The following is a 27,124-nucleotide window of genomic DNA, read 5'->3' as shown; positions in this document are numbered from 1 at the left end:
TCAGCTGACTTCCAGGCAAATAGTTTTCTGGATGCACTTCTGTAGTGCCATGCTTGCTCCCTTGCTCGCCACTGAGTTGCTCTGCCCCAAGGTCACTTGTTGTCCATGCTGTGTTCTGCACGGCCATGTTTTTACCTGCTGCTGCCTCTTACTCTCTTCTGCCTGTGGTGCAGGGTAGCCCAAGTTGTACCTTTCCTGTGCTTTCTGACGGGAATGAGAGCTGGTGCTGCAGCATTTCTGACCGTGTCTGGTCACTACCCAAGTATTTGTGAGCTCCCAGATCCTGCTTGTCCCTGTGTGTCACTGCTTGCCTGGATCCCCAGCCTGTGGAGGACTTGCTGCCACACTTATAAGGCATTTATATCCTTTGCCCGAAACGTAGATACACAAAACCCAACACAGAAGCACTTCTTCTCCATCAGCTCTTTTCCCTCGTGTGGCTTTCTGTCCCTGAGATCTGTGTTGTTTGGTGTGTGTGTGTGGGGTTTTTTTGTTTTGTTCGTTCGTTCGTTTTCACTGCATTAGTTGGTACTATTTACTTCTGCTGTGGGAGCCCCTGTCCTCTCCACAGCTAGGCTCGTGGCTGGCTTCCCAATTACTTGTTGCCTTCCTCCTGGGTCTGACATATGCATGGGGCAGGAAGGCAGAGACCCCTGATACTGACTGTGTTTGCTGCCTGCTTGCTTCCCACCAGCTAGCCTGCAGGCTCGGTAGTGTGAAGATTATGAGGCTTTCTGTCAGTGAAAGCTTTTTATCCAGTATTTTAAGGTGTGATACAGTCTTTCACATTGATTTTTGTTTTGGTTTTTCTTTTCTTTTGATTGGCACATTTTTAAACTTGCAAGGAGGCTGCTTTCCCACTAGTATTTCCACACCAGTGTGACTTGTTGTATGTTAAAACCAGAGATGACTAATCATTAAATATCTGTGGAATAGGCTTCCACAAAGTCAGTGTCTCAGGTCATATACATCAGGAAGCATGTTTATATGGCCGTACTAGTTGTAGTCCACGGCTGTATAGTATTCTGTAGCTCAGTATGCAGTCAATAGTGACCCAGACATTGTCACCAACCAGCTGGCCCAAATATTGTTAGAACCACTGTTTAAAGTGTATAGATTCATAGCTAGGCCAGAAGTGACCATTATGAATTCCTAAAACGATCTCTGGTATAACTTGAGTTACAGAACTTCATTCAGTAACTCCTGTGTTTAGGTCCAGTATCTGTTTGAGCTACAGCATGTTATGCAGAAATATTTCTGCTCTTCATGTGAAGACTGCAGTGGTGCAGAGGATATAAGGTCTCTAGATGTTCTCTCAATGCTTAATTATCCTCCTTATTTGCTTTTTTTTTTAAAGTGTCCTATTTATAGTTTGAATTAGTCAAGCTTCAGTTTCCAACTATTAGATCTCATTATCTCCTTTCCTGCTAAATATTGTCAAAAGACTACTCCTGATATAGGTGCTTTTAGGTAAAGTCACTTTTTAACCTTTTCTTGGCTGAACTGGAGAGGAAGAGAGGTTCTTAAGGCTGTCAGTCTTCCTGTAAAGCTTCCAGATTTCAAATGCTCTTTGTATCATCTCTGTGAACTGTTTCCCACTTCAGATATCCTTCTTAAAGTGAGGACGACAGAACTGAAGATGGTATTCCAGGAGTAGTCTTCCTAATACCAGGTATAGAGATATCTAACCACCTTTGGATCTTGGGTTGTGAGGTTTAAGAGGTATTAAATGGGATTTTCCAATTCCTGCATGGACCTCTCTAATTTTTTTGAGACGTGTAGATTCAAACTGCCCTAAAATTCAGGCAAGGTAGCTAATTTCTAGTTCAGGTTTTGGTAGCGTATGTGAAGATTTGGTCTAGATTTGCAAAGTCTGAGCGTTTTTTTTAGGTCTGAGCTTTTGTTTGGTTCCAGGCTTATTATTGTTTTTGTTAATTAGGTGAAGCATAACAACCCTCAACCCTCCCTCACTCCAGTGCAACAAGGAGATACGGGAGGTTTTTACAGCCATGCGTGAAGCTGGTAGCTGGACAGGTCTCCACTCATTCTCTGTGTCTCTGACATTCTGATGACATTTATGGAACTGAAGGCAGAGTTCACTCCTAACCCATACATCTTCATTTCTGCCAGCCTGAAAGTTCAAGAGCTGTACTACAGGTGTGGCTGAAAGCAGCGGTTGGCCCAAGCGCAAGTAGAACTAGAGACAAACATTTCAGATGGAACATGAAGTGCACTCTATGGATTCAGGCAGTGTTTTATGCCTTCCTATTAGGAATTTCACTGTTTCTAATGTTTAAGAGCACTCTGAAGGTGCTAATAGATAATAGTATCAGGACAATTAGTAGAGCAATTTCCTTTGGTGCAATAAATTATTTCTCACCGTTTGGTGAGCAAATGGGTCTCAGCTATGCTGAGCTGATTTGATCCAGAGGCTGGAAAAGGGAAAAGTGCAAGGTTTAGAAGAGTAGAATGCGGATCCCTCTTTGCTGCAAGTAAGCAGAGGAGGTCTCCTTCTCTTTGATCAACACAGCTGGAAATATATGGAGAAATCCCTTTTCCTGGGAGTGATGCAAAGGCACTTTTCCCCTTCTCACACAACCTTTCTTGTTTTAATTAGCCGCTTTCTTTCAAGCCTGCCCTGTTCCCGTAGTATAGAAGTACAATGTAATCAGTCTTAACTTTAAAGCTCTGGGAGAGTAAGAATCGTTTTCTGGTAATTTTCATGTATCTCTGATGCTGTATTTCTCTGTGAAGGACTTTTGACCCATACTCTTAAACACACTCGTTTGCCTATCATCCACTTCTTACCTACTAATTGAGTATTGCAGGCATTGTAAACAAGCTATCAGTGGGGAGCTGGAGAATATGCTTGCATCTACTTTAGGTATATAGTCAGAAAGTACAGTGATCTCTAGTTTGCTCTTTGTCCCTGGCATGTACGCTATGGTAGCTTTGAAGCATATCTGGCCTCCACTAGACTGCCATAATGTCAGATAGAAGGAGTGTTGGGAAAACTGAGGTGTTTACTGAGGATTCAGGAGAAGCAAGTTCAGCTCTCACACGAGGCTCTGCCATTGGTGCCTTCTGTGACCCTGGACATCTTTTGTTAGTTTACCCACTCTAAAATGGAAATAACGTGACTGCAAAGACTTAAAAGTTGTGAAAATTAGTACAGTGACTGCACAGATATTGTCATAATGGAGAATGCTGAGATGGGTGGAAGTCCTGAAACTATTTGCATACCCCTTATCTCTAAGGAAACTTACTCCATATTACCACAGAGAGAAAGTTCTCTTTTTTTCTTTTTCAATTAAAACCAATCTTTTTGTCTCATCTGGTACAATGTCATTAGTTACGCATTTTGTGCTATGGCCAATACTTTGTAGTAAAAAGTTATTGGAACTGGATAGAGGATAGAGCATTTAAGAGATGGATACGAGAATCCATCCCTGTGTCTATTAATATGCTGTGAATCACAGAGAAAATAGCATTTTTCTACAACAGTAGCTGTAAATATGTGCTAAAGGCTTCATGATTTTCTTCATCACTTTCAACATACAACTTCTTCAACAAGAGACACAAAAATATCAGTGCTGAAAAAGAACTTGTTGCATGCTCTGATCCTGTGCAGCAGCATTCCTGCTTGCACGTTTCTGTTAATTTGTACAGTCTGATTTTTATCTCTGAAGGGCATCTTCTCTTGGGAATGCGTGTCGGTTTGTTTAGGGAGATGGAACCTCATGGGCAAAGATTTCACAGTGTTTTCTATTGATACAAGCATGATCAGGAGTTCATTTCTTCCTCTAAACTAGTTACTCTTCTTTCTTTAGTGTTGGCATCCTTTGTATGCATACTGCCCATTGTCATAGCAAGGCTCACTGCACATAGTTTTCTGTACATGTGAAGTGATTATTCTTGGCAGCAACTAATTATTGCTTTTGCTTTTTCATGAATCCCCAACAGCCTGCACTGATGTTCACAGTAAAATGACCCAATGTAGATGTCAGGGTACATTCATCATCTCATAGGGGAGAACTTTTACATTGGGATTATAGTGTTGTCAGCATCTTGACTGCACTCACTTTTTGGGGGGTCATGGTGGTAGGGAAAGCTAAGGGCCTATTTGTAAAGTTGTTCGACCGCTTCTTGTTTCAAATGTAGGCCCAGGTTCTGGTCTTTAGTTTTCTAGTGTGTGGTATGTTCCAGGCTACAGCTGATTTTGATGAACTCAGAGTATCCACACCTGGTCACACATAGTCAAATCACATTTTTTATTTCAGTATCTATGTGTTCCTTCTAATTACTGTCTGTTCTACTGCCCTCATTAAGGAAGGACAGAAGGATAATTTTAGTTTTCTGCAATGATTGTGTTAAAGGCTTTAAGTTTTCAGTGAGTGCTTCGTAGGAATCTTTCTGCATGCCTATTTATATTGGTTTTCATACTCTTGATTAGATGGGGATGTGTCCGGTGGGTCTGTATTGGTTTAGCATCCTTGTGACTCTACGTGTACTACATTCTGTAGAAAAGTCTTCTAAATTAGCCCCGAGTGTGGACATGAGTAGTAGGGCAGGCCAGGCAGTTGGGCTCTCAGTTGGGCAGGTTCTTTAAACTCAGGCATTTATCAGCCCTGAAAGCAGTTTCTTATGAATTTCTTTCTCCTGATCATGCATTGTTGCTTATATGCATCATTTGTGTTTTAAGGGCACCAGTTTTCTTTTTTTTTTTTTTTTTTTTTTTTAAGGAATGCAGGAAACAATTAAGAGAAGGAGGAGGAGGAAACAACAACACTGTCAGGGTTGCCAAGGATCCATTTTTTCTGTATAGTGTCTATTAATTATGCTGCTCCTTTTATTAATCCTGTGGCACCTGTTAATTATTCTACAATTTTGGCTAGCAGCTGGAAAGCCACTTCGAAGCATTAAGCATAGTGTTATTTAGTTACTAGAATATTCAATGCATTGAACTGAAAGTATGTTGTGAGATGGGAAAAAAGCCCTTCACCCTAAGCCACTTTTAGAGCAGCAAGCAATAAAAATATTTGTTTTAGAAGGATCTTTGTGGAACAAAACTGACTGACGCACATACAGGGAAAATAAAATAAAAGCTGCATAAGACAAAAGGGCTGTGAGAGGTGGCCAGAATGTCAAATTAATGACTCTGAGACTAATCCTGGTCCCAGTGAAATGAGTGCTTAAATTCCCACTGATTTTAGTAGGATCTGGAATGGCCTTTTTTCTCAGGTGGCTGACTTCTTCCATACCCCTCTTTGCTCTTCTCTGACATTATGGCCACTTAAGCCTCGTTCCTTCCTCTCACTGTCCTTTCTATGCTTGCCTTTCCTCCTAATCTCCTTTTCACCTTATACTTCATTTTCTTTCTGGCTAGCTAGTTCTTTCTTAACCAATCTCAACCCACTACCAAAAAAAAAAAAAAAATTAAACCAGGTCAGTGGCACTGCTTACTACCACCAGACTGTTTGCTGTATTTGATTTTCTTGGTGTTGCATCTTCATCTTCCACCATGGGCTTTTCTTGCATGTTTATACAGTGAGCTATGCAGGGCAGGGCACATCTGCTTCCTCTGTTCAGCAGTGCCTCCTGGTCTTTCAGCTCGTAGCAATCTACTGATGGGCTGGCTGGACTGTGGAAATCTGAGCCAGCCGTCCTGTCAGCCTCAGTGACCATTACTTTGGTCAACCCTAGTGAAGTGACTGGGCCTGGCTCCTTCATGATTGTGAGTTACATCTAGTTGTTAGGCAAACAGGATGGAAATCATGAACGAGGGAGACATTGATAAGGCCTGCCTCTTAACTGAAGTGGCCTCTTCCACGGGCAGCCTCATGTGCTCATCTGAATTTAACTCATCTACTCTAGCTTGCCTCCTGAGTGTTTCTTACAGTGAATCTCCAAACAGCTTTGAAGCGGTCGTACAGACCTGCGATTTGGATGGGTGGGAAGCCCAGTCTCAGATTTGCTCTTGCACTGTGGCTAAGGCACAACATAGATGCTGCCATTTCACTTAAAATAGCTTTATCTGGAATATGTTGGACTGGGAAGAGTGAAACCTCATTACTGATCCAGCTGCAAAAGCTGTGGCCTTTGGATCAGGAAAATCCTGCTTTATATTTTTCTGGCACAGTCTTTGTTCATCATCTGTGGGGAAACTGAGCCCCTTCTCACTGGGTTTGCATTGTGGTGACTCAGGGCCACTTCAGTTGTCACCCTTGATGTAAACAGCTGGCGAGTTGAACCCTAAATCTGTTAGCTCCTTACTGCTGCCTTGTGACTGTGGCAGAGGCATCCAGCTTAAGTGTGAAAAAATTTGTCGGGCCAGTGCTGTGAGCTGATTTCTGCTTCTTGAGAGGGTATTTTAAGAGTCAAGTGCTTTTTAAAATTTTTTTTCTTTTTTCTTTCTTTTTTTTTTTTTTTTAATGTACCTGGTTGCTACCCAGACAGAGTTAACACTGAGGTTTCCTGTGCCGACAGCCCCCAGTGGAAGCGGGTGGAGGGATGGGAACCTTCCTGCCCCGATGGGAACTTGCCAAGCAGTCCTGAGGCGGGAGGGCAGGAGGCCAGCGCTTCAGGGCACAGAGAGCCTGCAGTGTGGGAGTCCCAGTGGAGCTAATCCTGTCTTTTACACTCCTGGAAAGCTTCACTTCAGGGTTTTAAATCTGCAAAACACAGACTCACCTCTATTCAGAGGGGAAAGGGAGACATGTCACTTTAATTCGGGATTCAAGATGATCCCTTGTGGAATTCCCCTCGAAAGTGTGGGGAGGAATAAGAAGCAAAAGCAGCAGGACATTTATGGTATTGCTGGGTTTGAAGCATTTTTAGCTTTGTCTTAAAGGGATGCTGTCAAGATCAGTGAACCTAAAATTAGCTTGCTTTTTCTTCCCTTCCCAAATGTGTCTGTTTAATTTTTCATTTGTGTTGTTATAAATGCTTCCATGTTTGTTTTTGTTTTGTTTGTTTTTTTTTCTTAAGAAATAAAATTAATGTAAAGAACCCAGTGTTCATAAATAGCCTTACAATTAAAGAAAACGCAGAAGAGAAACTGCGTGTAAGCCATGACTAACAACTCCACAAAAACAAACCATTGTGCGGTAAGCGCCTTGCAACAAAACACAAGTGTGGTAGAAAACCCTGCGGAAACATCATAGCACGCATGTGATGTCCACTCCCCTAATAAAAAACAGAGCTGAACCTCTGAATATTGGATGAGAGAACCACTGGCCAGTGTTTAGAGGAGCGTGTAGTGGGTGAGGAGAAACTTGCTACAGCTTCAAGGTACCAGGTATTAATGTAATAGGTCATCTGTATATACACACAGAGAAAACAATTATTTTATGTCCTTTATGAGAGACTGGATTTCTTTCTACTGTACTTGTATGTCTTCTCTCCCCTGTGCTGGCACTCCTTGTCATACTTAACAAATACGGCATGACAGAATCTCCATTAGACAGGGTTTTACATTCATTTTACAACTCCCTGTTTTACTGCTGGAGCTGAAGGACTAAATGATTTGTAAGTTTGTTGAAGACATTTTTGGTACAATGGTTTCCTCCAGACTGGGAGGCCCAATCCAACATCTCAGCCAAGAGCCTTTTCACAAGGTAATTTTCCAAAGATACTTGGGAAGGGGAAGCACTTGTGCATCAGCCATTCCACTGTTGTGGGTGCTTGTGCGCTGTCTTGTCTTTTATGGAATGAGTAAGTTTGAATGTGTTCCCTCCTCATGTAAACTTTGTTTCATGCAGGATTAGCACACTGTTATTAATGTAGCAGTAATCTTTGTTCAAGAACTTATGAATATATTTAATAAGCATATGGTTGGCGATGTTGTGCGTTAGAGTCACCACTGATTGGCTTTCTAGAGTCAAAGCATTGGGATACTTGCTCAGCTCCAAATCTTTGTTTGTGAGCCTTTATGCATAAAAATCATACCCTGGGAATAGCCGTAAGCAACCTGCTTTATTTACTGCATGTGCCTGTCTGGTTTTGATCTCCATATGCTTTTGTGTATTTTGAATATATGTATATTTTTGTATATACTGAAAAAAAAAGTATCCATTCTGCACTGGCAGCAGAATTAAGTAGCTCTGTGGTAAATATACAAACCAGAAAATTAAAATGTTAAATTACACGATGACAAGTTAAAATGAAATTAACATCTCTAGTGATTAACCAACATATCCTTTCTGCCTTTAATGCCCACAGACATAGTATGGAGTGTTCTGCAATCAGTGGAGAGATAGGGTGAGGGGCTTCTGTGCAAAATCCTCAGTTATGGGATTTGATTTAGAGATAGTGCAAGTCTTCCTATTTGAGAGTTTACTGAGTGGATCCCTGTAGCTGGAGATTCACTATTACTGGATTGCATGTGCTGCAAAAAACCAGACCCACCTCCTGCAGGCAAGCAATATTCTATCCATGTCCTACGTGGCCTTTGCCCTGTCATGGCATTGTGACATGCAGAAGGGGTGGCATCCCGATACGGGCTTTTGGCATCACACACTCCTTTCTCAAAGGAGGAGCAGTAGTTTTGTTTAATTTTGCGCTATGGACTACTGGGTATGCCCTGGGGTGGAGAGGGAAGCAGTGGATTGGTTGACAGGAGTTCAGTCAGGAGAGTCTGACAACAAAGACTTGGTCTGAACAAACCAGGTGTAGGAAGCACTGTGAGAGTCAGCTCTTTGCCAGAGTGATAAATTTTGCAAATGCTTTCCGGTAAGGGTAAGCTCTAAGAACACACTCATTTCAGAAGAAAATACTATAATGCTGATAATGAAATTGCACTATCTCAGCATTCTGCAAAAAAAAGGTTTATTTTCTTAACTTATTAATATGTTTTCAGTGTTCTCCTGCTTTGAGTTCTCTAGAAGCCTTTTTTTATGTTTCCCTCAGGTGTCTTAAAGCTTCTTGTTTGCAGAACAAACGTCCCGAAGGGGCTGTGACCTGGTCAGAGCACTGACATTTTATTTTAAACCCACCAGCAGCAAAAAAACACAGAATATTTTTGAAGGGAAATTTCCTTTTTGGGTTTTTGTATCCCAGAAAGAATTTCCGATGTAGGCAGACAGTAATTCCCAGCTACATACTTCCTGATAAGGAAACAGCTCCAATAAATGCAGCTATAAATAGCTACCTTTTTATTTTTTAAAAACGTAGGGAGATTTGTTTAGCTTTTCTTTCAAACTGTTGAAAGAAAGGGACAGTGTAGGGTAAGAGTCCTAGGTTTGGCAGCCATAGGCTCTTCAAATCCACAAATTAAGATTTTAATCTGCATCTGTACTTTTAATTATGTAAAGTTTATGTCTGGTTATTTCTGCTTATCCTTCTCTAAACACTGTAAAAGAAAAAAAAAATCTCCTTTTTATATGGTCAGCATAAATTGTGTTCTGCCTTCCTCATGAGTGAAAAGTATTACCTGCTTTAAGCAGAATTCTGAAGGTTTTTGCTGTGTGCCTATATTTTAGTGCTTCTCTTTCTGTGTATAGTTTGTTAAGGTGCCTTGTCATCCCCGGATAAATAGCATGATCTTCAACTGCATTTTTTCATGTTTACTATGGACGTGCTGTAGCAAATTCATAGTTAAACATAAATTTCCTTTTTTCTAAAAGTAACTTGCTGGGAATATTTTCTGCAGTTAGTTTATAAACCTCCTGAATTTTCTGTGTTATCTTCCCCCTTTTTACGGTTTCATGTATTTTTAATTTCATGCCTTTTACTTTGGAGTCTTGCTAAAATTTTCCTTTGCCAGTCCTCCTTTTCCTTGTTCTTTTAACAATGCCAAATGCACAGTACCTTCAGAAAAAAACAAATAATTTACCTACACAAAAAATTATAGAGATGAATAAATTTGGTGCAAGAGTTAGTGTGAAAATGTCTTTTCAGGTTAGATTTCATGCCAGCTGTAACTGTCATTCAGATTACGACAGAAAATGTGTGTGTCCACTAGCTTGATTGTTTTATAGAGGGTAAGTCTGCTACATAAACCACCTTGATCAGCGCTTAGACCTCAGTTAGACCTTGGTTTCTGTCCTACAGCGAGGAAGGGTCTGTGGGTCTGCTTGCAGGCTGGCGTGTCCTGCGTGGCTGCTGATGGGCATGTGTCTCCAGCCAAATCCTGAGGCATGTCTGGGGATGGGCTTCTTCACAGGGGCTGTTTGTGCCTGGGACATCCTCTTTACTCACTTGTCCCTTGTTTTCCTGGGGCCAGGGTGAGGTGCCCACGGTGGGTTCCCTGCCGTGCACAGCAGCGGTGACACCATGGCCAAAGCCCCTGGAACGGTGAGGGTGCACCTTTCCCAGCGCTGGGAGTCAATGGGGAGTTGAAGACCAGCACAGCAGAGAGCAAGTCAAATAATCTCCCTTTCCCTCCTCCTCCCCCTTTCTCTTTCCAGCGATTTCGCAGGATCTTATGACTTGTGGCCAAGTCCCTACCCGCAAGGGCACTCAGCTGCCATGGGCCCCTGCTTTTGGCCCAGTGGTTGTGCCCCCAGCTGGCCCAGAGCCGAACAGATTGCACAAGGGTGCAGCTGGTGGAAGATCCCTCCTTGCCCTTATCCTTCATTGTTTGCTGAAATGCCATGGTGGGGCTCAGCACAAGCCCCTCCTCAAACGCCGGTTGCATAGCCCCTGAGCACAGTGCTTGTACTCTCTTTTCCTTTGTGGGTACATGGAGGGGTTTTACCTTCTCCCTCCTGTGCACCTCTCTTGACTGCACTCTGAAGGTTGATCTGCATGTGCAGGCCTTGCCACACCTCCTCAACAGGCCTGTGGAACATGCACAATTAATACGGTATTAATTAATTATGGGGAGAAGTCGCTGCTGGCACAAGAACCAAGGCTTGCAGCTTATGAAGTGAATGCTTTGATGCTGGGCTTTAAAGAACATTTCCATCAACTCAAGCCAGCAGAGAGATTCTGTGATATTTAAGCCCTCCCTCCACACAGAGTCCGGAGCTCAGGGTTCTTCCACTCGGGGCACTAACAACAAAAGTAGTGGTGGCAAAGCAGGGTTCAGAAAGCACAACTAAGCACAACCCTAGTGAGTTAAATTTGCACAAGTCCTAAGTGGAAATGTTGGGGCTGAACCAGAAATGGTTTGTCGAGCCAGCTTAATAGATGCTTGCCGTGTGAAAATAGCGTGACCTTCTGGACCCACTGAAAGGAATAGGAGTTGTCTCACTGACTTCAGCAGCTGCCATGGTTTTATCTAGAGAGTGTGTGTGTGTGTGAGTAAATGTGTAGATTTGCGCTGTGCTTCCACTTATTTGGCCAATGTTTGGGGGAAGAGAGATGAAGGAACGACTGCCTCTTTGGTTTTATGCAATACTGAGAATTTCTCCCTTTCTACTTCCTCCTTCTCGGTAGTGCAGAAGGAAGTAGCCCCGGTCCCTGCCGGTCCACAAACCAGTTACTTATTTCAGTTCTGCCACTCAAGTGGGTCCTTGTTTATTTCCTAGTGGGGAAATCTCCCTTTATATACATAAGTTCCTCCTTCCTATTCTCTCTTTATGATTTCTTCCGAGCAATATGTCTCCTTCAGTTTTTAGCCTCCTTGCTGGCTTTCACTTCCTCTCCACGCTTCAGTGAAGGCGTTTTGTCAGAAACTCCCCCCTCCCATACACAGATACTTCTTTGTTCCCCATTTTTTTTTCTGTGTCATACTTCTTTGTATCTTGCTTCCTTGGAAACTTCCCAAGTGGTCTGATTACCTCTGGGCTTTTAGCTGCATTACTCTAGGTAGTCATTACTGTGTTGCTGGGTGTGTTTGAGGCACCTTGATCTTTTTATTAGAGGTTGTTGTTTTTTTTTTTTTACTGCTCTTTAAATACTAATAGTGGTGACAAATATTGTTATTAAATACAGGAGGCTTATTTCATCACTGCTCTTACAGCTTGCTTGGTGGTTTTCACTTGTTGAAAGTGAGTGTAACCAAATCACAGGAATCATTCTCTACTTCCACTTTGTGTTGTTCTCAGGGGTGCAATGCACAGTGTGGGGTAGTGGTGGATGGGTCACATGCAGCAGCAGAAGTTCATGGTTTGGTGCAGGATTGAAGCCTTGGACCTCAGCAAAATAGGAACAAGAGGTAGCACTCAGTCTGTGTAAGAGTTGGAACATTTACAGTCCTCCGCCCATTTTTTACACCCTCTCAGTTTTAAAATCATGCCGAATGAAATACAGTGTAGGGACTGGGAGTGCCAGCAAAGGTAACAGTGACAGCGAGCCGAGCTGTGTTTTTGATGGACAGACCTGAAGCAGCTGGGCTGTTAAAGGAGTCAGTATTTGCTCTTGGCCTCCTGCCACACCATTATCAGTATATGCAGTTATGATGGCTGAATATCAGAAAGTTTGGCGGCTGATTCAGTTCAACAGAACACCCAGAAGTGAATCCAGATGTCTTTCAAATTGGTTGGATATGCAGTGTTGTGGTGAGTTCTCCATAATTACGATTTTTTTTTTTGGTGAGGGTTCTGGGAGAATCCAGCTACTTCAGGATAATCCTGAGAGCACAGCTTCTCACCCGTGGCCTTTCTGGTGCTCCATCATTTGCAGTGAGAATATGTGTGCACAAAAAACCCCATGTGAACTCAGGAAAGAGTTAACAATCAAAATTTATTCCAAAGCTGAGAAGTTTTGGATTTTTTTTTTTAAATCTGACATGTCATGTTATTTCTGTGTACATGTACATATTTAGATCCTGCAGAAAGGAGACTTGCTCAGGTACTTAAGTTTTATGCACAGAGGCTGTTACTCTTCCCTTTTCTCTTGAAGCTAATTAACACTTACAATGTGTTACAACCATTTTTTCTAGGCAAAATTGTAAAATTACTGCCTATGATCAGAAAAAATAGATGCAAAAGAGTGTGGAAGATGCCTCTTGTGCCACATATGCTGCCCAGTAGGCTCACAGTGCTGTCCTCCCCATGTCTCTACTGCATCAAGCAGGCACCAAAGCGTTAGCCCGTGTTTTAGACTAGACACCCAGGTTTGAACTAGTCTTTCAATCAGTTTTTACCAGATCGAGTGTACAGAGTCAGCAGTGGTTTATATGGTATCAAATCTCTAAGTTGTCTTAAAATTGTAGATGGGACTCAGCTGCAATTAATGCTTTCTTACTGTGTGCACAGCATGGGCCACATCCCAAAGACTACTTATGTGAAGGGTAATCCACAAACAGTCTTGGTCCTACCTCGGAAACTGAAATAATCAGAGTGGTGTAACCCATTGTGAATAAAGGTAGCTCACACTGATTATTTTATCCTGATATGACTGGGACCCCACTCCAAAACATTTTCACAGTACAATTTTATATGTCAATGTAATATCAACAATGTAAAGACTGTAAAAATGCAGTTAGTGGTACAAAACCTGTCTCTTAACCGACTCTAAATTACACATATGCTTTGTATAATTTGAGCCTCAGGACAGCCACACTTTAATAGATCCCGACTACTGGAGAAGCAGGGACATTATTATCTTTCTCTGCATAAACAAAATGCCCAGTGTGTCTTTAACACTTGAAGTTATGGCCATCTACTAAATCAGCTGCTCCCAGTGTCACTCAGAATTGGGATGAAAGCAAATTATTCTTATTTTAATATTTTCTCAATTCTTCTTGAGACAGCAACTCATTCATATGGCACCACAGTACAGGGAAATTTCATTGAGAAGGTTGTTGTGGTCATTCAGCAGAAAACAATTACTGATGTGAGTAGCTCCTGACTTTTTCATGTGCTTTTGCTGTAAAACCTGTGAATATCCCTTGGCTGTAGAGTTAAGCAAAGATATTTGTCAAAAATCAGTCACCAGTCTCAAATTTGTTTAGCAACTCTGCATCGATTTCATTATTTTCCACCAAAATTGTTAGGAAATTGAAGTTCTAACACAGTCTCATTGGAGCTCCTGAACTTCTAGAGAAGTTCTTAACGTCTTGAGTTTGTTTGAACTCAGTCTCACTCAGGATGTGATGGTCTCATCCACATGACCATTTTTAATATGATAGGGGACCCAGCTAGAACAAGACTACTTCCCCACTTTTCCCACTCCCTGGAGACTAGAGGGGGGAAATAGGACACTGCAGTTTGAGGAAAAGATAGTTTTGTAAGTGAATGGGTTGGCAGGAAGAATGTTATCATGTGGCTATGAAATCATACTTGGTATGGAAAAGGTGAACAGTGAATGATTCCTCACAGAACAGGAAATCCAGAGATCCCAGATAAATCACTGGGCAACATGTCTAAAAGAAGCGAGAATGAGGATGCATTGTTACCTGAAAGAAATAATTGCAGGAAGATGTTTTAAGGGCTGAAAGTGTAAATGATCTCTAAAAGGAACCAGATAAGCCTATGGAAGGAGCGATAGGCCATTTGGTCAGTATGGAAACGCTGGTCTGGATGCAACCACAGCTCATGATGTCCTTAAACCACGAATTACCAGAGACTGAAATAAGCAATATATATTATAGAAGAGATTGCTTAATGTTTCGTTATTCCTTATACTGAAGGCATTTGTCCAGATGGGTTGGCGATCTATTCTAGTATAGCAGTTTTCATATTTTACCCCGTCTCGTAATCATCTCCAGTGATTTGACAGTAGTGTGGACACCATCCAAGTAGATATATATGCAGTATGCATATGATATGCCAGAGGGCTCTTTTAGGTGATAACTAACTCATCAGCTAGAGGCCATGGATAAAAGGTAAGTGGGGGGATTTGCCTGTAAGCAATTCTGACAAAAGTCTCTTTACACAACAGCTGACTGAATCATTGAATGTAATGCCAAGGGCAGCAATAGAAAAAAAAGTCATGTAAATTAGCTGGCAAGAGAACAGGGCAAAGCTATCTGGGGAAGCAGGGGATGGAAGGGGAAGGCAGGCAGCCGCCGGCTGGAGCTTCGGCTTCAAGGACCAGATCTCCCCCATCAAGTGCTGGAAAACCAAATTTCGAAGTGGAGACTGAAGGGGAAATGTGGAGAGTCTCTCTCCCTAGCGTACAGGCCTCCAGTGGATTGTGATCACCCCCATATGTGTTTCTGTTATCCCTAGCCCTCGTTTCTCCCATACGCCGTCAAAGGGTTGCTTTCATTTTCCTGCTGTTGTCCAATCCAAGATCCATTTCAGCCCATGCCCCTTCTGTGGCCTTGTCTCATCCATGTAATGTGAGTTTCAGTTCTCCTTCCTCTCTTGCCCCAAAAAACAGTTTGGGTTTCTGGGCGTAGTCATGAAAAAGAAGTTTTTATTCCATATTGCTTATGATTTGTAATGGTAAATTAAAAACTTACTGGAAGTCTGGCAGTGCTTCTGATCTCTGTCCCCTTTGCTAAGGTGCTTCGTAAAATACCGTATGTTGTAATTCACTCTGGCCTGGATGTTCTTGGCTCTCTCCCACTTAATGATTCACAAGATGTCTGTGAGATTCATTTTTGTAAATGTGGTTCCCCCCCTTTCCCTCTGTATATTCTCCCCTCCTTTCTCCCTTGTCTTGCAAGGCTTCACTGCAAACACTTATTTAATAAAACCCATAGTATGTGTAAGGGTCAGAGTGCAGTCTTGGCTGTGCCATCAGAAGAGATCTAAGATATGGTGCAAATTTTCCCTGATTTCCAAGTAGGGGATTGAAGCAGTTTGGGAAGCTTTTCTACAGCTCCCCCTCCTCTTCCCCTGCTCTTTCTCAGCTCTCTATGCATGTCCCATGCCTCTCTCCTGAATAGAGATTTTTTTTTTGCTAGTAAAAAGCTCAGCAAGTCCTTCCCTCCAAGTGTTCCTGGCTGTCTTTGGGGAGGGGGGAGCAGGAGAAGAGGCGGGTGCGGTGGGGTCTCTGCATGCCTGTGCGAGGGCAGAGCTGCTGATCCTGTCATGCTGGCTGCGGTGAGCAGGCAGGGGTGTTTGCGGGGCTTGCATGCCAGAGTGTCTTCAAACAGCTCTGCTCAAAGGCATGAGCCGGGCTCACTTCTGAGGGAAATTTCCTTTTTGGGGAAGTTGCTGCAAAGGAATTTCCTGTGTGGGCAGACAGAGCTTCCTGACTTGAAGGCTTCTTGGAAGGGAAACCGTTTCATAATGAAATGATAAATTAAAGACATACCAGCCTGGTTCGCTTCAAAACAGCTATTGAGAGAGCTCAGGCAGTGCACCATTATACTCCCGCGCAGAATGAAAATAAATTGCATCCTGACAGGATTCTCTGTAGTGGAGCACATCCTTTCCCCCAGCCTTCCTCCCTGTACGTCTCTCTTTCCTACCCTCCCTCCCCCTTTCTCCCTCCCCTGCTATTTGCTGCCCTCTCATTTGTCTTTTGCAGCTCCCTCTAACTGACAGGCAAAGGGGTGTGATGCTGGACATGGTTTGCTAAATGTTCTTTCCCCACGAAGCAGGTAGCTCAGTTTAACCCTGCTATGCTGGCTGGCACAGCAACAGTCTCGATTGTAAGGCGTAGAAATGGCATGTGGCTGTCGTGAAAACTGGATGCCATGGCTGCTGATGCAGTTGTGGTGAGGAGAAATTAGGGGCACCCAGGAGGGTTTAAGTCAGTGCCTATAATAAGGAATGTCTTGGTGTGGTCATGAAAATAGCTGGGAGGAAGGGTTGCAGATATCTATTTCCTGTTAAATAAGAGGAAAAAAGGACCTTTGCTCCATCCTGGCCAAGACACAATGGAGGGAGGGCATCCCCAGAGAGCTCAGGCTGTTACAGCCGAGTTTTCTACAGGCACAAAACAGCTCATGTTATTTCTCTGCTCTGCGCAATCCCAATCTTTTGAAAAGTGAAGGCAAGTGCTTGTGGGTCTCTGTGCCCTAGGGGATGCCTATAGCTGCAAGCTCAGGTGAACAAGGTGATGTGTTCGGGTTACTGAACTCATTGTTCATGCAGATGGATATAATTTCAGGTGGCATGGGAGTACAGGGAGCAGACATGCAAGGGTTTCACGTCACCTTTCTCTGTCTCAACTACATCGTCTGTAAACTTGATGGGTGATTCTGCTCACAATAGCTAGTTCCACTAAATGATCTGACATGCACTGCTACAAGTGTGGCATCAGCATTTGGTTTTGTCCCTTGAGAGAAGTCCTTTATTCTCTTCCTCATATCAGGCTGGCAATTAAAGCCGCTTTAATTCATTGCAAGAGTCCTCTGAATTGATGTGCATTATGTGCCTTGTTCTGCCAAGGAGGCCTTACCCCTCTCCATCGCCTAGGAATTTTCTTAGGAATTCTGAAACAATCAAATTGCCAGCACAACGTTGCTTGATTTTTATAGTGAATGTTGCAGTTCTGGGAAGTTTTTCTTAAAAATGCATCTGCTGGAGTCACATGACAATGAAAGACTGCGAGGTTTTATTTCTATTTTTAAAGCAAGTTTCTGGCCTGCATAAAGTCAAGCTAGAAAAGGTGATTCACAGGGCTCAGAAGTCAGATACAAAAGACCCCAAATAAAAATATGGATGTATGTGATCATATATATATGATGTATTTTTTTATAGCTTTGGCAGTTTTTGCCTTCTCTTCGTTGAAGGTGTGTTGCCTCATGTTCATATTCTTGGGACTGGTACTCCCAGAGGTATTCAAGAAACAGGACTCCAGTATTAATTGGGGAAATTATCTCATCAGTAACAGTGTGGAATCATTCTTCATGTCGTATAGATATGCAAAGTGTGAAGTCTGAAATGTAGAACTTTGCTCGTCATGATCGGTGTGCCACACCACAGCACGTGTCCATGATGCACGACAGCACCATGAAGGCAAATCTGACACTGTGCTGTGTCCAGGGCTGCCTTACAGCGGTCTGAAGAGATGGTTTTGCTCCTTAACTGACAGTTAAGAAGGATCTATCCTGAGAAGTCTGTACTAGGGACATGCCAGCCTCAGAGCTACAGCATAACAAGAGGTCCTCAGAGAAACAGTCTTCTGCTGTATGGTACTAGACTGTCTTCTTCATTCAGATGTATCATTGGGCCAGTCTGGATTGAAAACTAAATGGTTCAGAGCAGAAAGATCCTCACCATGGCATGCATTTTTGAAGTGCTTGCTTTCTTAAACCGATGAAAGTTGTGTGGAAATACTCAAATGACAATGCTCAATATGGTTATAAGTAGTACTGGTTTTAAGAAGACAGTTTCTGTAGGCAAGGTATAGATCAGAAAAGAACAATATATAAATACCTATTTTGTTCTAAATCTATTTCATTAGACACCTGGTAATTTTTACTTGAGTGTTATTGCTTGTAGAAGTAGATTTGGAGTTGAGGATGGTCTCTAAGGAACAGCTTCCATGCTAGATACAGTGCCTGTTCAGCTTGAAAGGGCTTAGAGGCTAAATTCTTATCATTTGCCTAACGTGGATGACATACCTGGGATGAAACCTTGTGTGGGACATTTGACAGGCTTACTGTTTGGCGTGTTTCATTTTGTTGAGTTGTGAGGCACTCAGAAGTGTACTATGTAATCTGGCTACAAAGGGTAGATAAACACTGGGCTCAGGACTTTTATGCTGTCTCCACCTTTTCATAGCACTAAACTAATTATTAAAATCAACATATCACATACTGTTTGGATAAGTTGCTGCTCTTCCTGCCCTTGCTGATGTATTTTCTTCAGCTAATCTCCACCTAAAGAAGTGTCATTGCACTTTATTATCTACCTCTTTCTTGGGCTAGGGTGATGTACGCCTCTCTCTTTGGGTTTTGCCATCCCTACTTCCCAAACTGTGAACTCCCAATCTCTCATCTTTCTCCCTGAGAATGCAGAACTCATTTCTGTTGCTTTTTTTTTTTTTTTTAGCAAAAACTTAACAGAATTACTTCTAGTCTAGTAGTCTACTCAGAACTAACATCTAGGTAACATCCTGCAATGGCAGCAGCCCTAGCCATGCCAGGAGGAAATCTGAGTGGGAGCACAATTTTTGAGCTGCATGTAGGACAGAACTGTTCCACCGATTGATTTTTTTTTTTTTTTTTTTTTTTTTTTTTTTGTTACAAAGGTTTGCATTGTTAATCAGGTGCCACTCCAGGCTCACTAGGCAGCCTAATGATAGTGAGTTCCAGTAAAATGCGGGTGGGAGGACACTTAATTTGTGCTGGTTTTTTATTGCTTTAAACGCACACACAGTTTGTTCTTGGCATGATATCAAAAGAGTGCTGGAAGGAAATGAGGTAGAAAAAGGACATGAATATCACAACCGCATGACTGATCTGTAAGGGTATTGTTCCTGCTTCCACGTGGAAAGCCCAGAGATTCCTAGCAGACATTCTTGCTGGATCTCTTGCAAGAGATGGAAATCTTATATTGTACTTTTGGCAGTAGTGGGTCAATAGGGATTTCTCTAATCAGCTGAAAACTAGCAGCGATGGAGTTTAGATAAATTATAGGCAATGAATGCTATCAGAGGAATAGCTCCTACAATGCAAGGTCTTTGAGGACAAAGACTGGAGAGGTGAGGTAGGATGCATCTTACTACACTTGCTCTTGCAGGCGGCATTCTAGGGCCTTGTCTTGAGCTCTGCCTCTCCATGTAGTGGTTATCTCTGCTTGAAATGAGAAAGCTGGAGATGGCAAGGGGTATAGCACGTCCCCACTCCAGAACAGTTCATTTTGTAATATGCTTGTCCTCTTTGGTGGAATTTCTGTGACTTCCCTTGTGAGACAATTAAGTCTCACCCACAGGAGGCTGGCGTTCAGCCTCTGTTTCCCTTTGATCAAGCTAAATTTCTGTTTTCTGAATTACACTGACTCGGACCACTCTAAATCTCTGCTTGTATGGTGCTCCTACGAAATATTTGCAGGTGTTTCTCTCCCTACACTTTCTGCTTCTCCTACACTGCTGCATTGAAGTGTGTGCAATGTTTTTGAAAGGTCAGCAGATTTGGTGTCAGAAAAGTTGGGGAAGGAATATGTCAGCCAAAGATCATTTCATGGTAGCCATTCTTCAGATTCTTCTACTACTCTGGTTCGCAGGCTGTTGGGAGAGTAACTGGTGTTTTATCAAGCTGGATCTTGTCTGATCATTTGAAATGCTTCCTTTTTCACCACAGTGTAATTTACAATCACAGATCTATTGCAGCAAGAAACATTAACAGGAAAGAAATGTAAACACTCCGACTGTGTTTGACTTCCTCTAAATATCTATATGTTTGCGTTGAGGGAGTTATTCAATTAAGATGAAAATAAAGCCTTCCAGTCAACCCTGGGAGGGCCTAACTTTGAGACAGGTTCATCTCTTGGGAATCCGGAGGGAGGGAGAATGACGTGTGCCAGTTGGTGTGTTGCCCAAGCTGTCACTATGACAGCATTTCAGCATGGCGTCAGAGACAGCGCCACACCAGCTGCATCTGCTTCCCATGAGAAAGTGGATCGGCATGGAGAACCCTGAGGTTGAAACTGAAAATTATGGACACAAGTTTCCTCTCTCGCACAATCCCTGTTTAGGGGTTTTCGATTCCTGTGCCTGATTGTATGTGAAAATTCTTAACTCCTTAATTGCTGAAATATGTAATGATTTTCTACAGGAAAGCTGTCTTCCGTTATTTGAACAAATGTTACTTGAATGGAAGGGGTGAAAAAAGATGCAGCTCCCCATGTACCTCACTTTTATAAAGGGTGGATAACATAGTGAATCAGTGCCCTATATTTTTTAAGTAGTGAAGACCTGGAGTAAAATTCAGCATAAGGCACAGATAAGATAGGCAAAGTCACACTCTTTGTAGTCTTTAGTAACTTGCAGGTTTTTTTAATGCTGCTCTTCTAATTTTTCCCAGGGAAGGTGGCAACTAGTGTATAGCAAGGCGTATTGACAGTAGGTTTACTTTTTCAATTATCTTTCAACGCCTTCTTGGAAGAAGTTGAAAAGACTCCGTGAAATCCACAAACTAGAAATTGAATAGGAAATATTTGTCCTTTTTACAGAATGCCTTCTCAGTTCAGCAGCCTCAGGACTGCAGCAGGATGGCAGGAGTTGTGGCAAGCTCACACTGAAGGTTATTCTCAAAACACATACAGAACAAGAGCTGGAATACTCGAAACCATAATCACCTGAATTTCCCTTTTTCCTTTTACACATGTTAGAGATTCAGCTTTGCTTAGCTAGACTAATGTGACCATAGCTGCTTGGTTTTAAATGGTTTTGGGTATGGACAGTTAGGCTTTCTGAAGCAGATGAAGAGAGGTGATCTCTGTCTTCATGCTGACACTAATTGCTTATATCTGAGAAAAACTGTAAGACCCACAAAGTCATATTTTTCTTAGGGAAATTTCCTTTCTGAGGAAGTTAGTCATATAAAATAATAATTATTATTTTTAAATCCAGTATGAGTCGAGGGAGTGTCCTGATTACACATTTCCTGGAAAAGACCGTTGGTGACGTACCATTGACTAATGAAAACTTGCTGGGTAGAAGTAGCTCCTTTCTGTTAACTATTTCATAAGTCAAGATTATTTTAAACTACAGGTCTTAAGACATTTCCTTGTTCTTTCTTTTTTAACCCACTATCAGTGGGCCTGTTTACATCATTAGCAGCTACAGATTCATGGCCCTGATTGGGAAATACTAAACTAATTCTGATACAACAAAATACGTGAACTCAAAGCCTGCTTGTCATCTTGTTGCCAGTAATGAGGATGTGCAGCTTAATGCCACAACCTAAAATGCAGGAAAGAAGAAAAGAAACACAAACAGCGTACAACAAGCATGACAGCAGATCAATCAGATTTCCCATGAAATTTGGGATGATGATTTAGCTACAGGTGAGCAGCAGCCCTCAAAGTGCTCTCTAGTCCCTGCCTAGGGATTAAGGATACAGTTCTGTGCCTGTATGAGAAAATTTGGGCAGGAAAGAGATGGGCAGTAGAACTGAACTTCTGTGTTCCATCGCTACTAATTCAGTTTTTTCTAACATGTGTTAAACCAGTGTCCAGGAAATCTGGGAGCGGATGAGCCAGACTTCTAAATACCATTTTAGCTGTTATGTCTAAGACTCTGGGAATTGTGTTGCTTATGCTCAGAAGAGCATGACTTGTGACTGCAATTTGTTCAACCCAAAATGACCTCCAAGTCTTACTGGAAGTCAACTTAGGGAAAAAAAAATCTACCTCCCCCACTTCTACCAAAAGAGATTTTTCAGTTTTAAAATCATCATCGGGCAACATTTTGTTTTGTGTTTAACCCAAACAATATCAACATGACAGAATTATGCAAACAAGGAAATTTCCATGGGCTGAACTGCACAATTTCAAGAAACAATCTGAGTTATTAAATAAACGTGAACACTGATGCCATAGCATTGAAGGGCCGTGCACTCTCTGTAGCTGTTGGAGCAGAGAGAATAAATATACCTTTCTTCTTCCCTGTTCATTGACTGAACACACAAGTAGGTATGAATAGGACCTGGCTAAGTGTTTGTGTGCAGTGCCAAAGTGCAGGGGTTGCTTGGAGGGCCAGTGCTTGAGATTTACCGTTCAGTCAAAAAAGTAGCGCTAAGATGGAGATACGAGCAATGCTACTATATGTGTTAAAGCTATGCGATGAGAGTCAAAAGAGTTTCCTAGTGCATTACAGATTTTCCTTTGTACTTCCGTAAGATTCGCTATGATCTATAACGATAGCTAGCTCCAGGATATAATAAGAATTTCCAACTTCACCACAAAGATTTCTGTGAAAGATGCAACACAGACACTGACCCAGCAAGGATCTGCATTTCAACTTTCAGCAACATGCTGGTCTTAAATCGAATAACCTTATATTCTCACCTAGAAACCTTATGCTTGCCCACCAGGCTACATTGTAGGTATGCTCCCATAAATGAACTACTAGACTGTATTGTTCTACTGGTGTTTCTACTGTATAACTTCACATCAGGCCTTGTCATGCACGTTATGCCTGTAAGGGCAGAATACCTTTTTAGTCTCTCAGTACTATAGCTTTCATTATTACAAAGGTGCTCGGCTATGACAGGGATTAATCTTACAGAAGTTAAGATCATTAAGTGATTAAGGTAAGTAAAAACTCAGTGCCAACCTCTGACTTTGCATGAATGAAAACCAAAACCAGTAATGGCCATGAACAAATTGATCTGGGATATGTAAGGTGTATAGCAGTCAGAGGAGTGAGATTCTAGAAGAGCCATCCAACAGGATTAATGGCTCAAGCAGTCTAAGCAGCTGAAGGAGCTGGTACTATTTTAAACAAGATTATTATAGAGAGGATTCAATTTGGGGATACTTTCTGGAGGGTGATCCATTTAGAGGTCCCTTCTAAACCAGTGCCTTGTGGCCTTAAAGCCTCGTGTGCTACTCGCACAAATATGAAGTTCTTGGCGAAGTCTTCCAAGTCAAGAATTATGGGAGTGCCTGAGATGTGTGCAAAACCTGAGATTTATTGACTTTCCCGTGGTTATCACATGCCTCAAAAACCCTTCTCCCATGCAGACTGTAGGCATGTATATTTGTGGAAGGGATTAGAATTGAGACTAAGATGGGGTGAGACGAACAAAAGGATTACTTGTGGAGTTAGAGAATTATAGAGTAGGTGTTTTCTATGAAACCAAGAGGGGAGAGTAGGCGAGATAGCTCCAGTCTGCTTTGTGAATAAAGAAAAACAGGGATCCAGGCATAAGCTACCTGCATTGGGACAAAAGTGTAGCATATTTGGCACCATGTGACTTTCAAATGTGTGCAAAACACATTATTCCAGCAGAAGCTGATTTTCTGAAGGCTTAGTCAATGAATATGAATGAATCAATATACTCTTACATTTTATTGGGTGATAATCAACTGCTGAGGCTCATCAGCAGAATGACGGATGTGGTTTCTTTATCTGACTGTCGAACAGAGAGTTTGTGTCATTCTTCACTTACGTGAGTTTGCCCAAGGCTTGCATTATTGGTAAAAACTGTCCCATTTGCTGTATTTAATGATCTACAGGTTATCCAGCCTTCTGCAATCCTTTACCCGCTGTGACACTTTATTGCATGATGCTACTTACTTCTCCTACCTAGAAAAAGGTCCTTTGCAAGGATAAACACATTAATTCTTAGAAAATATTTTGAAATCTGCTGATGAGAGGTGCTTCTTTCCACTGTCTCATGAGTATTAGCAATAATTCTGTCTGAAGAGGATGGAAGAATAGGGAATGTGGGTCAAAAGGCATTGACAATTAGAAGTTTGTCTAACAGAGAGCCTTTAGTGTAAAAGAGCTGTGATGGTTTGAGGCAGGGTGACTGAATGCAGGAACGTGCCTTTGCACTGAGCAATGCTGAGAGGGGCTGGAGCCCCATCGTTATCTTATCTCACCACATCTGCGTTTCCAAAGTCTGCCCTAGATGGATGATGAGTCTGTAGCATACAGCAAATAACTCAGGAGAGCGCAGAGAGCAAACCAGAGAGCAAACAAAACGTGATCCAAGAAGATATTTCCTCATTTGTAGTTATTGGGACTTTGAATGTGGCTACATTGTTGTTGACAGCTTAATATTCTGCTCCATGGTCCATCCCCAAAATGGTCACAAGAGCCTGTGTACACTGATGAAGATGATGGCTGCATTTGGAAAATGTTCTGGCGCAATTACTGTAAGCGAGACTAGTTGGCTTGTTTTTTCACTTCTAGGGGTGAATGCGCATGCTGGGAACTTCAGAAAGACTAGCTCTGACATTGTTTCCTGCGTGGTATTTTGTTGCAAATCTCTGTTCAAGCACGTAAAAACAAAGGCAGATTTTGTATTTTCCACAGGGTTTCTGTAGTGTGAAAGAAAATATAATCTAATTCATTTTAAGAGGCGCTGATTTGACTGTGTTTGATGTAAAGGCAGTTTTGGTCTTACTGGTGTCATTTCAGAAGGACAGCAAATGAACAGATCTGTAGCAATGCAGAACTTCTGTAAAAGCGAAAGGACTATTAAGCTTGGGTGTTTGAGACTGGTACCAATATGCGTATTTTGTCTTACTTTACAAGCCTTGATGTGTATTACACTTAATTACTTCCCTTTTGTTAGGTCACATTATTGGTAGTTTGCTGACCTGGGTGGTTTCTATCAAACAGAGACTTCCAACTATTTACTTTCCAGATAAATAAAAAGATGACTACTAAAGATATAACGAGATAGCTATTAAAGTAGCTGTCTTGAAAAGCCAAGTTCCTTGGCAGTGCCACAGAGGTAACTTCAACTTTAGAAGACTGACTTAGTTAGGAAAGACACAAAGTTGTTTGTTGCTAGTTGAAGCTTGTCCGGTTATTTTAAGTGAGACTCAACAGAATCATTAATGCACAAAAATTTCCAGCTTCACTAAGGCATTTTGATTGGAGGACATGAGATTTTCATAGTCCAGGTGTCTTCAAGAGCTTTAGAAAAGAAAAAAACAATGTAGCTGGAGTTGGTTCAGAGCTGGTATTTCCAGTCTGCTCTTTCTCACGAGGCTCTCTGAAATTCTTAGGGTTACAGGAAATTTGAAAGTTCGATCTGTGTCTTCTACTCCTGTGGCCCTGGTTGTCCTGGGCCTGGTCCTGCTTCATCATATTCCGTGCTTGTTATGAGAGAAACAAGGTATTGAAACTGGAATCTCCTTTATAGAGATGATAAAGAAGATAGATGGGGGAATCTCAGGCTGCACTGGAGGAATTGTTCCAGTGAGGTGATCCATGTCCTCTGACTCTGAACTGCTCAGGCAGCCATAGGCCAGGACACTGAACAACTCCAGCTGGATAAGCTCTGGTTGCAAGACCTGAAGCTGCTTCTTCAACAGCTTTTTCTGACTTATCAATTTCCTCTCTCTCTCCTCCCATACCCTCATACACACTAGAATTCAAAGGTGTTTTAAAGGTTGGGTTCCTTATGCCTTAGTCCTCCTGTCTGTTTGATTTTGGGTTTGGGGATTTTTTTTTTTTATGTTGTAATTCTGTCCTTCTCATTGGTACAGGCTTTGTTCACTCAGCACTGCACCAACTCTACTTCTCCAAAACCCACAAGATGGCCTAGCAGATGGGGTATAAAAACCATGTAACGTATATCACAGACCCACTAAACTTAAATTTTTATTCCAGTCATGGATCAGTCTAGGGGGAGAAGTTGCGGAGGGGGAGAGAGGCAGTGAGAAGGGAGAACAAGCTGGCTCAGGGGAACGCTAATAAGTTTGGTTTGAGTCCAAATCATGCTAGCAGTGATTGTAAATAAACACTTGGTGGTGATTCAGTGGCTTCTGTTAAATGAACGGATGGTCTCTGTCCTGTCCTCAGTAAAGAACCATCCATGCACATCCAGCCCACATCATTAAACCAACTGTAGGTGTAGCTGTGAGCGGATGGCTAATCTGCCAGGCCTGGGGGAATCAGAGCGAAGCAGGTTCTCACAGCTCAAGATAGCCTCTCTGTGTCATGGTCGGCCCATGGCTGAGGCAAAGTCATGTAAACCAGCTCTTCTCTAGTCTGCAGGGTAGAGGCCTTGTTCGTCACGCCACCCTTCATTGCTTCATGCTTTCCCACAGCACTGACTTCTCAACTGATATGGAAGTGTCAGGGAAAGTGATAGAGAAAACTGTATGCTGCAGCATCAGAGGGGAGAGGGAAGCCAAGAAAAACCCATTTGTCAGCTGAACAAATGAAAAAATTAGTACAAACTCAGCATTTTGTCAGTCATTCCACCCCCCCAGCATTTCCTTCACGGTTAGGACTTTAATCATCAGCAAAACAATAATAACAAAACATGTACAAGGAGTCCAACCATCAACTATCATAATTCTCTTCAACACAGCAAGACACTCTTCAACAAATAACCATTAAGAGATTAAGCCTCTTTTATGAATAAATTGTTTGGTACGCCGAAAGAAATTTGTTTGACATTAATTTTGCAGGATTAAGGAGTCAAAGACCCTGACAACATGCTAATTGTCTATACCTGGCACAGAGGCAATGTTAAAGCCTTGGTAATACTCCTTGCCATTGACAAAAGTAGCATTCACAAGCGATCGTTTGCTAATGTAGTCCTTGGTTTGGCTGCTAATAAGAGCAAGTGAGTTTATTATGATGCTGCTTTTCATCCAAAGATCCCCAAATACCATTTTTGCTGAAGGTCTTCCAAAACTCAAAGTCTCCTTGAGGAAAGTCGTACTAGTATTACTACCATTGTCCATTTCAGAGA

The 27,124-nt window shown here is 42.1% G+C and overlaps 1 protein-coding gene across 2 annotated transcripts in view; it reads left to right on the top strand.

Moving 5' to 3' along the window:
- ETV6 (ETS variant transcription factor 6) overlaps positions 1–27,124 on the top strand; it is a 144,093-nt gene that overhangs the window by 48,627 nt on the left and 68,342 nt on the right. The window lies entirely within an intron of this gene.

The sequence above is a fragment of the Caloenas nicobarica genome, chromosome 1 (assembly GCF_036013445.1).
Source record: "Caloenas nicobarica isolate bCalNic1 chromosome 1, bCalNic1.hap1, whole genome shotgun sequence".
Classification (NCBI taxonomy): domain Eukaryota; kingdom Metazoa; phylum Chordata; class Aves; order Columbiformes; family Columbidae; genus Caloenas; species Caloenas nicobarica.
This window is presented reverse-complemented; position numbering and strand designations above follow the sequence as displayed.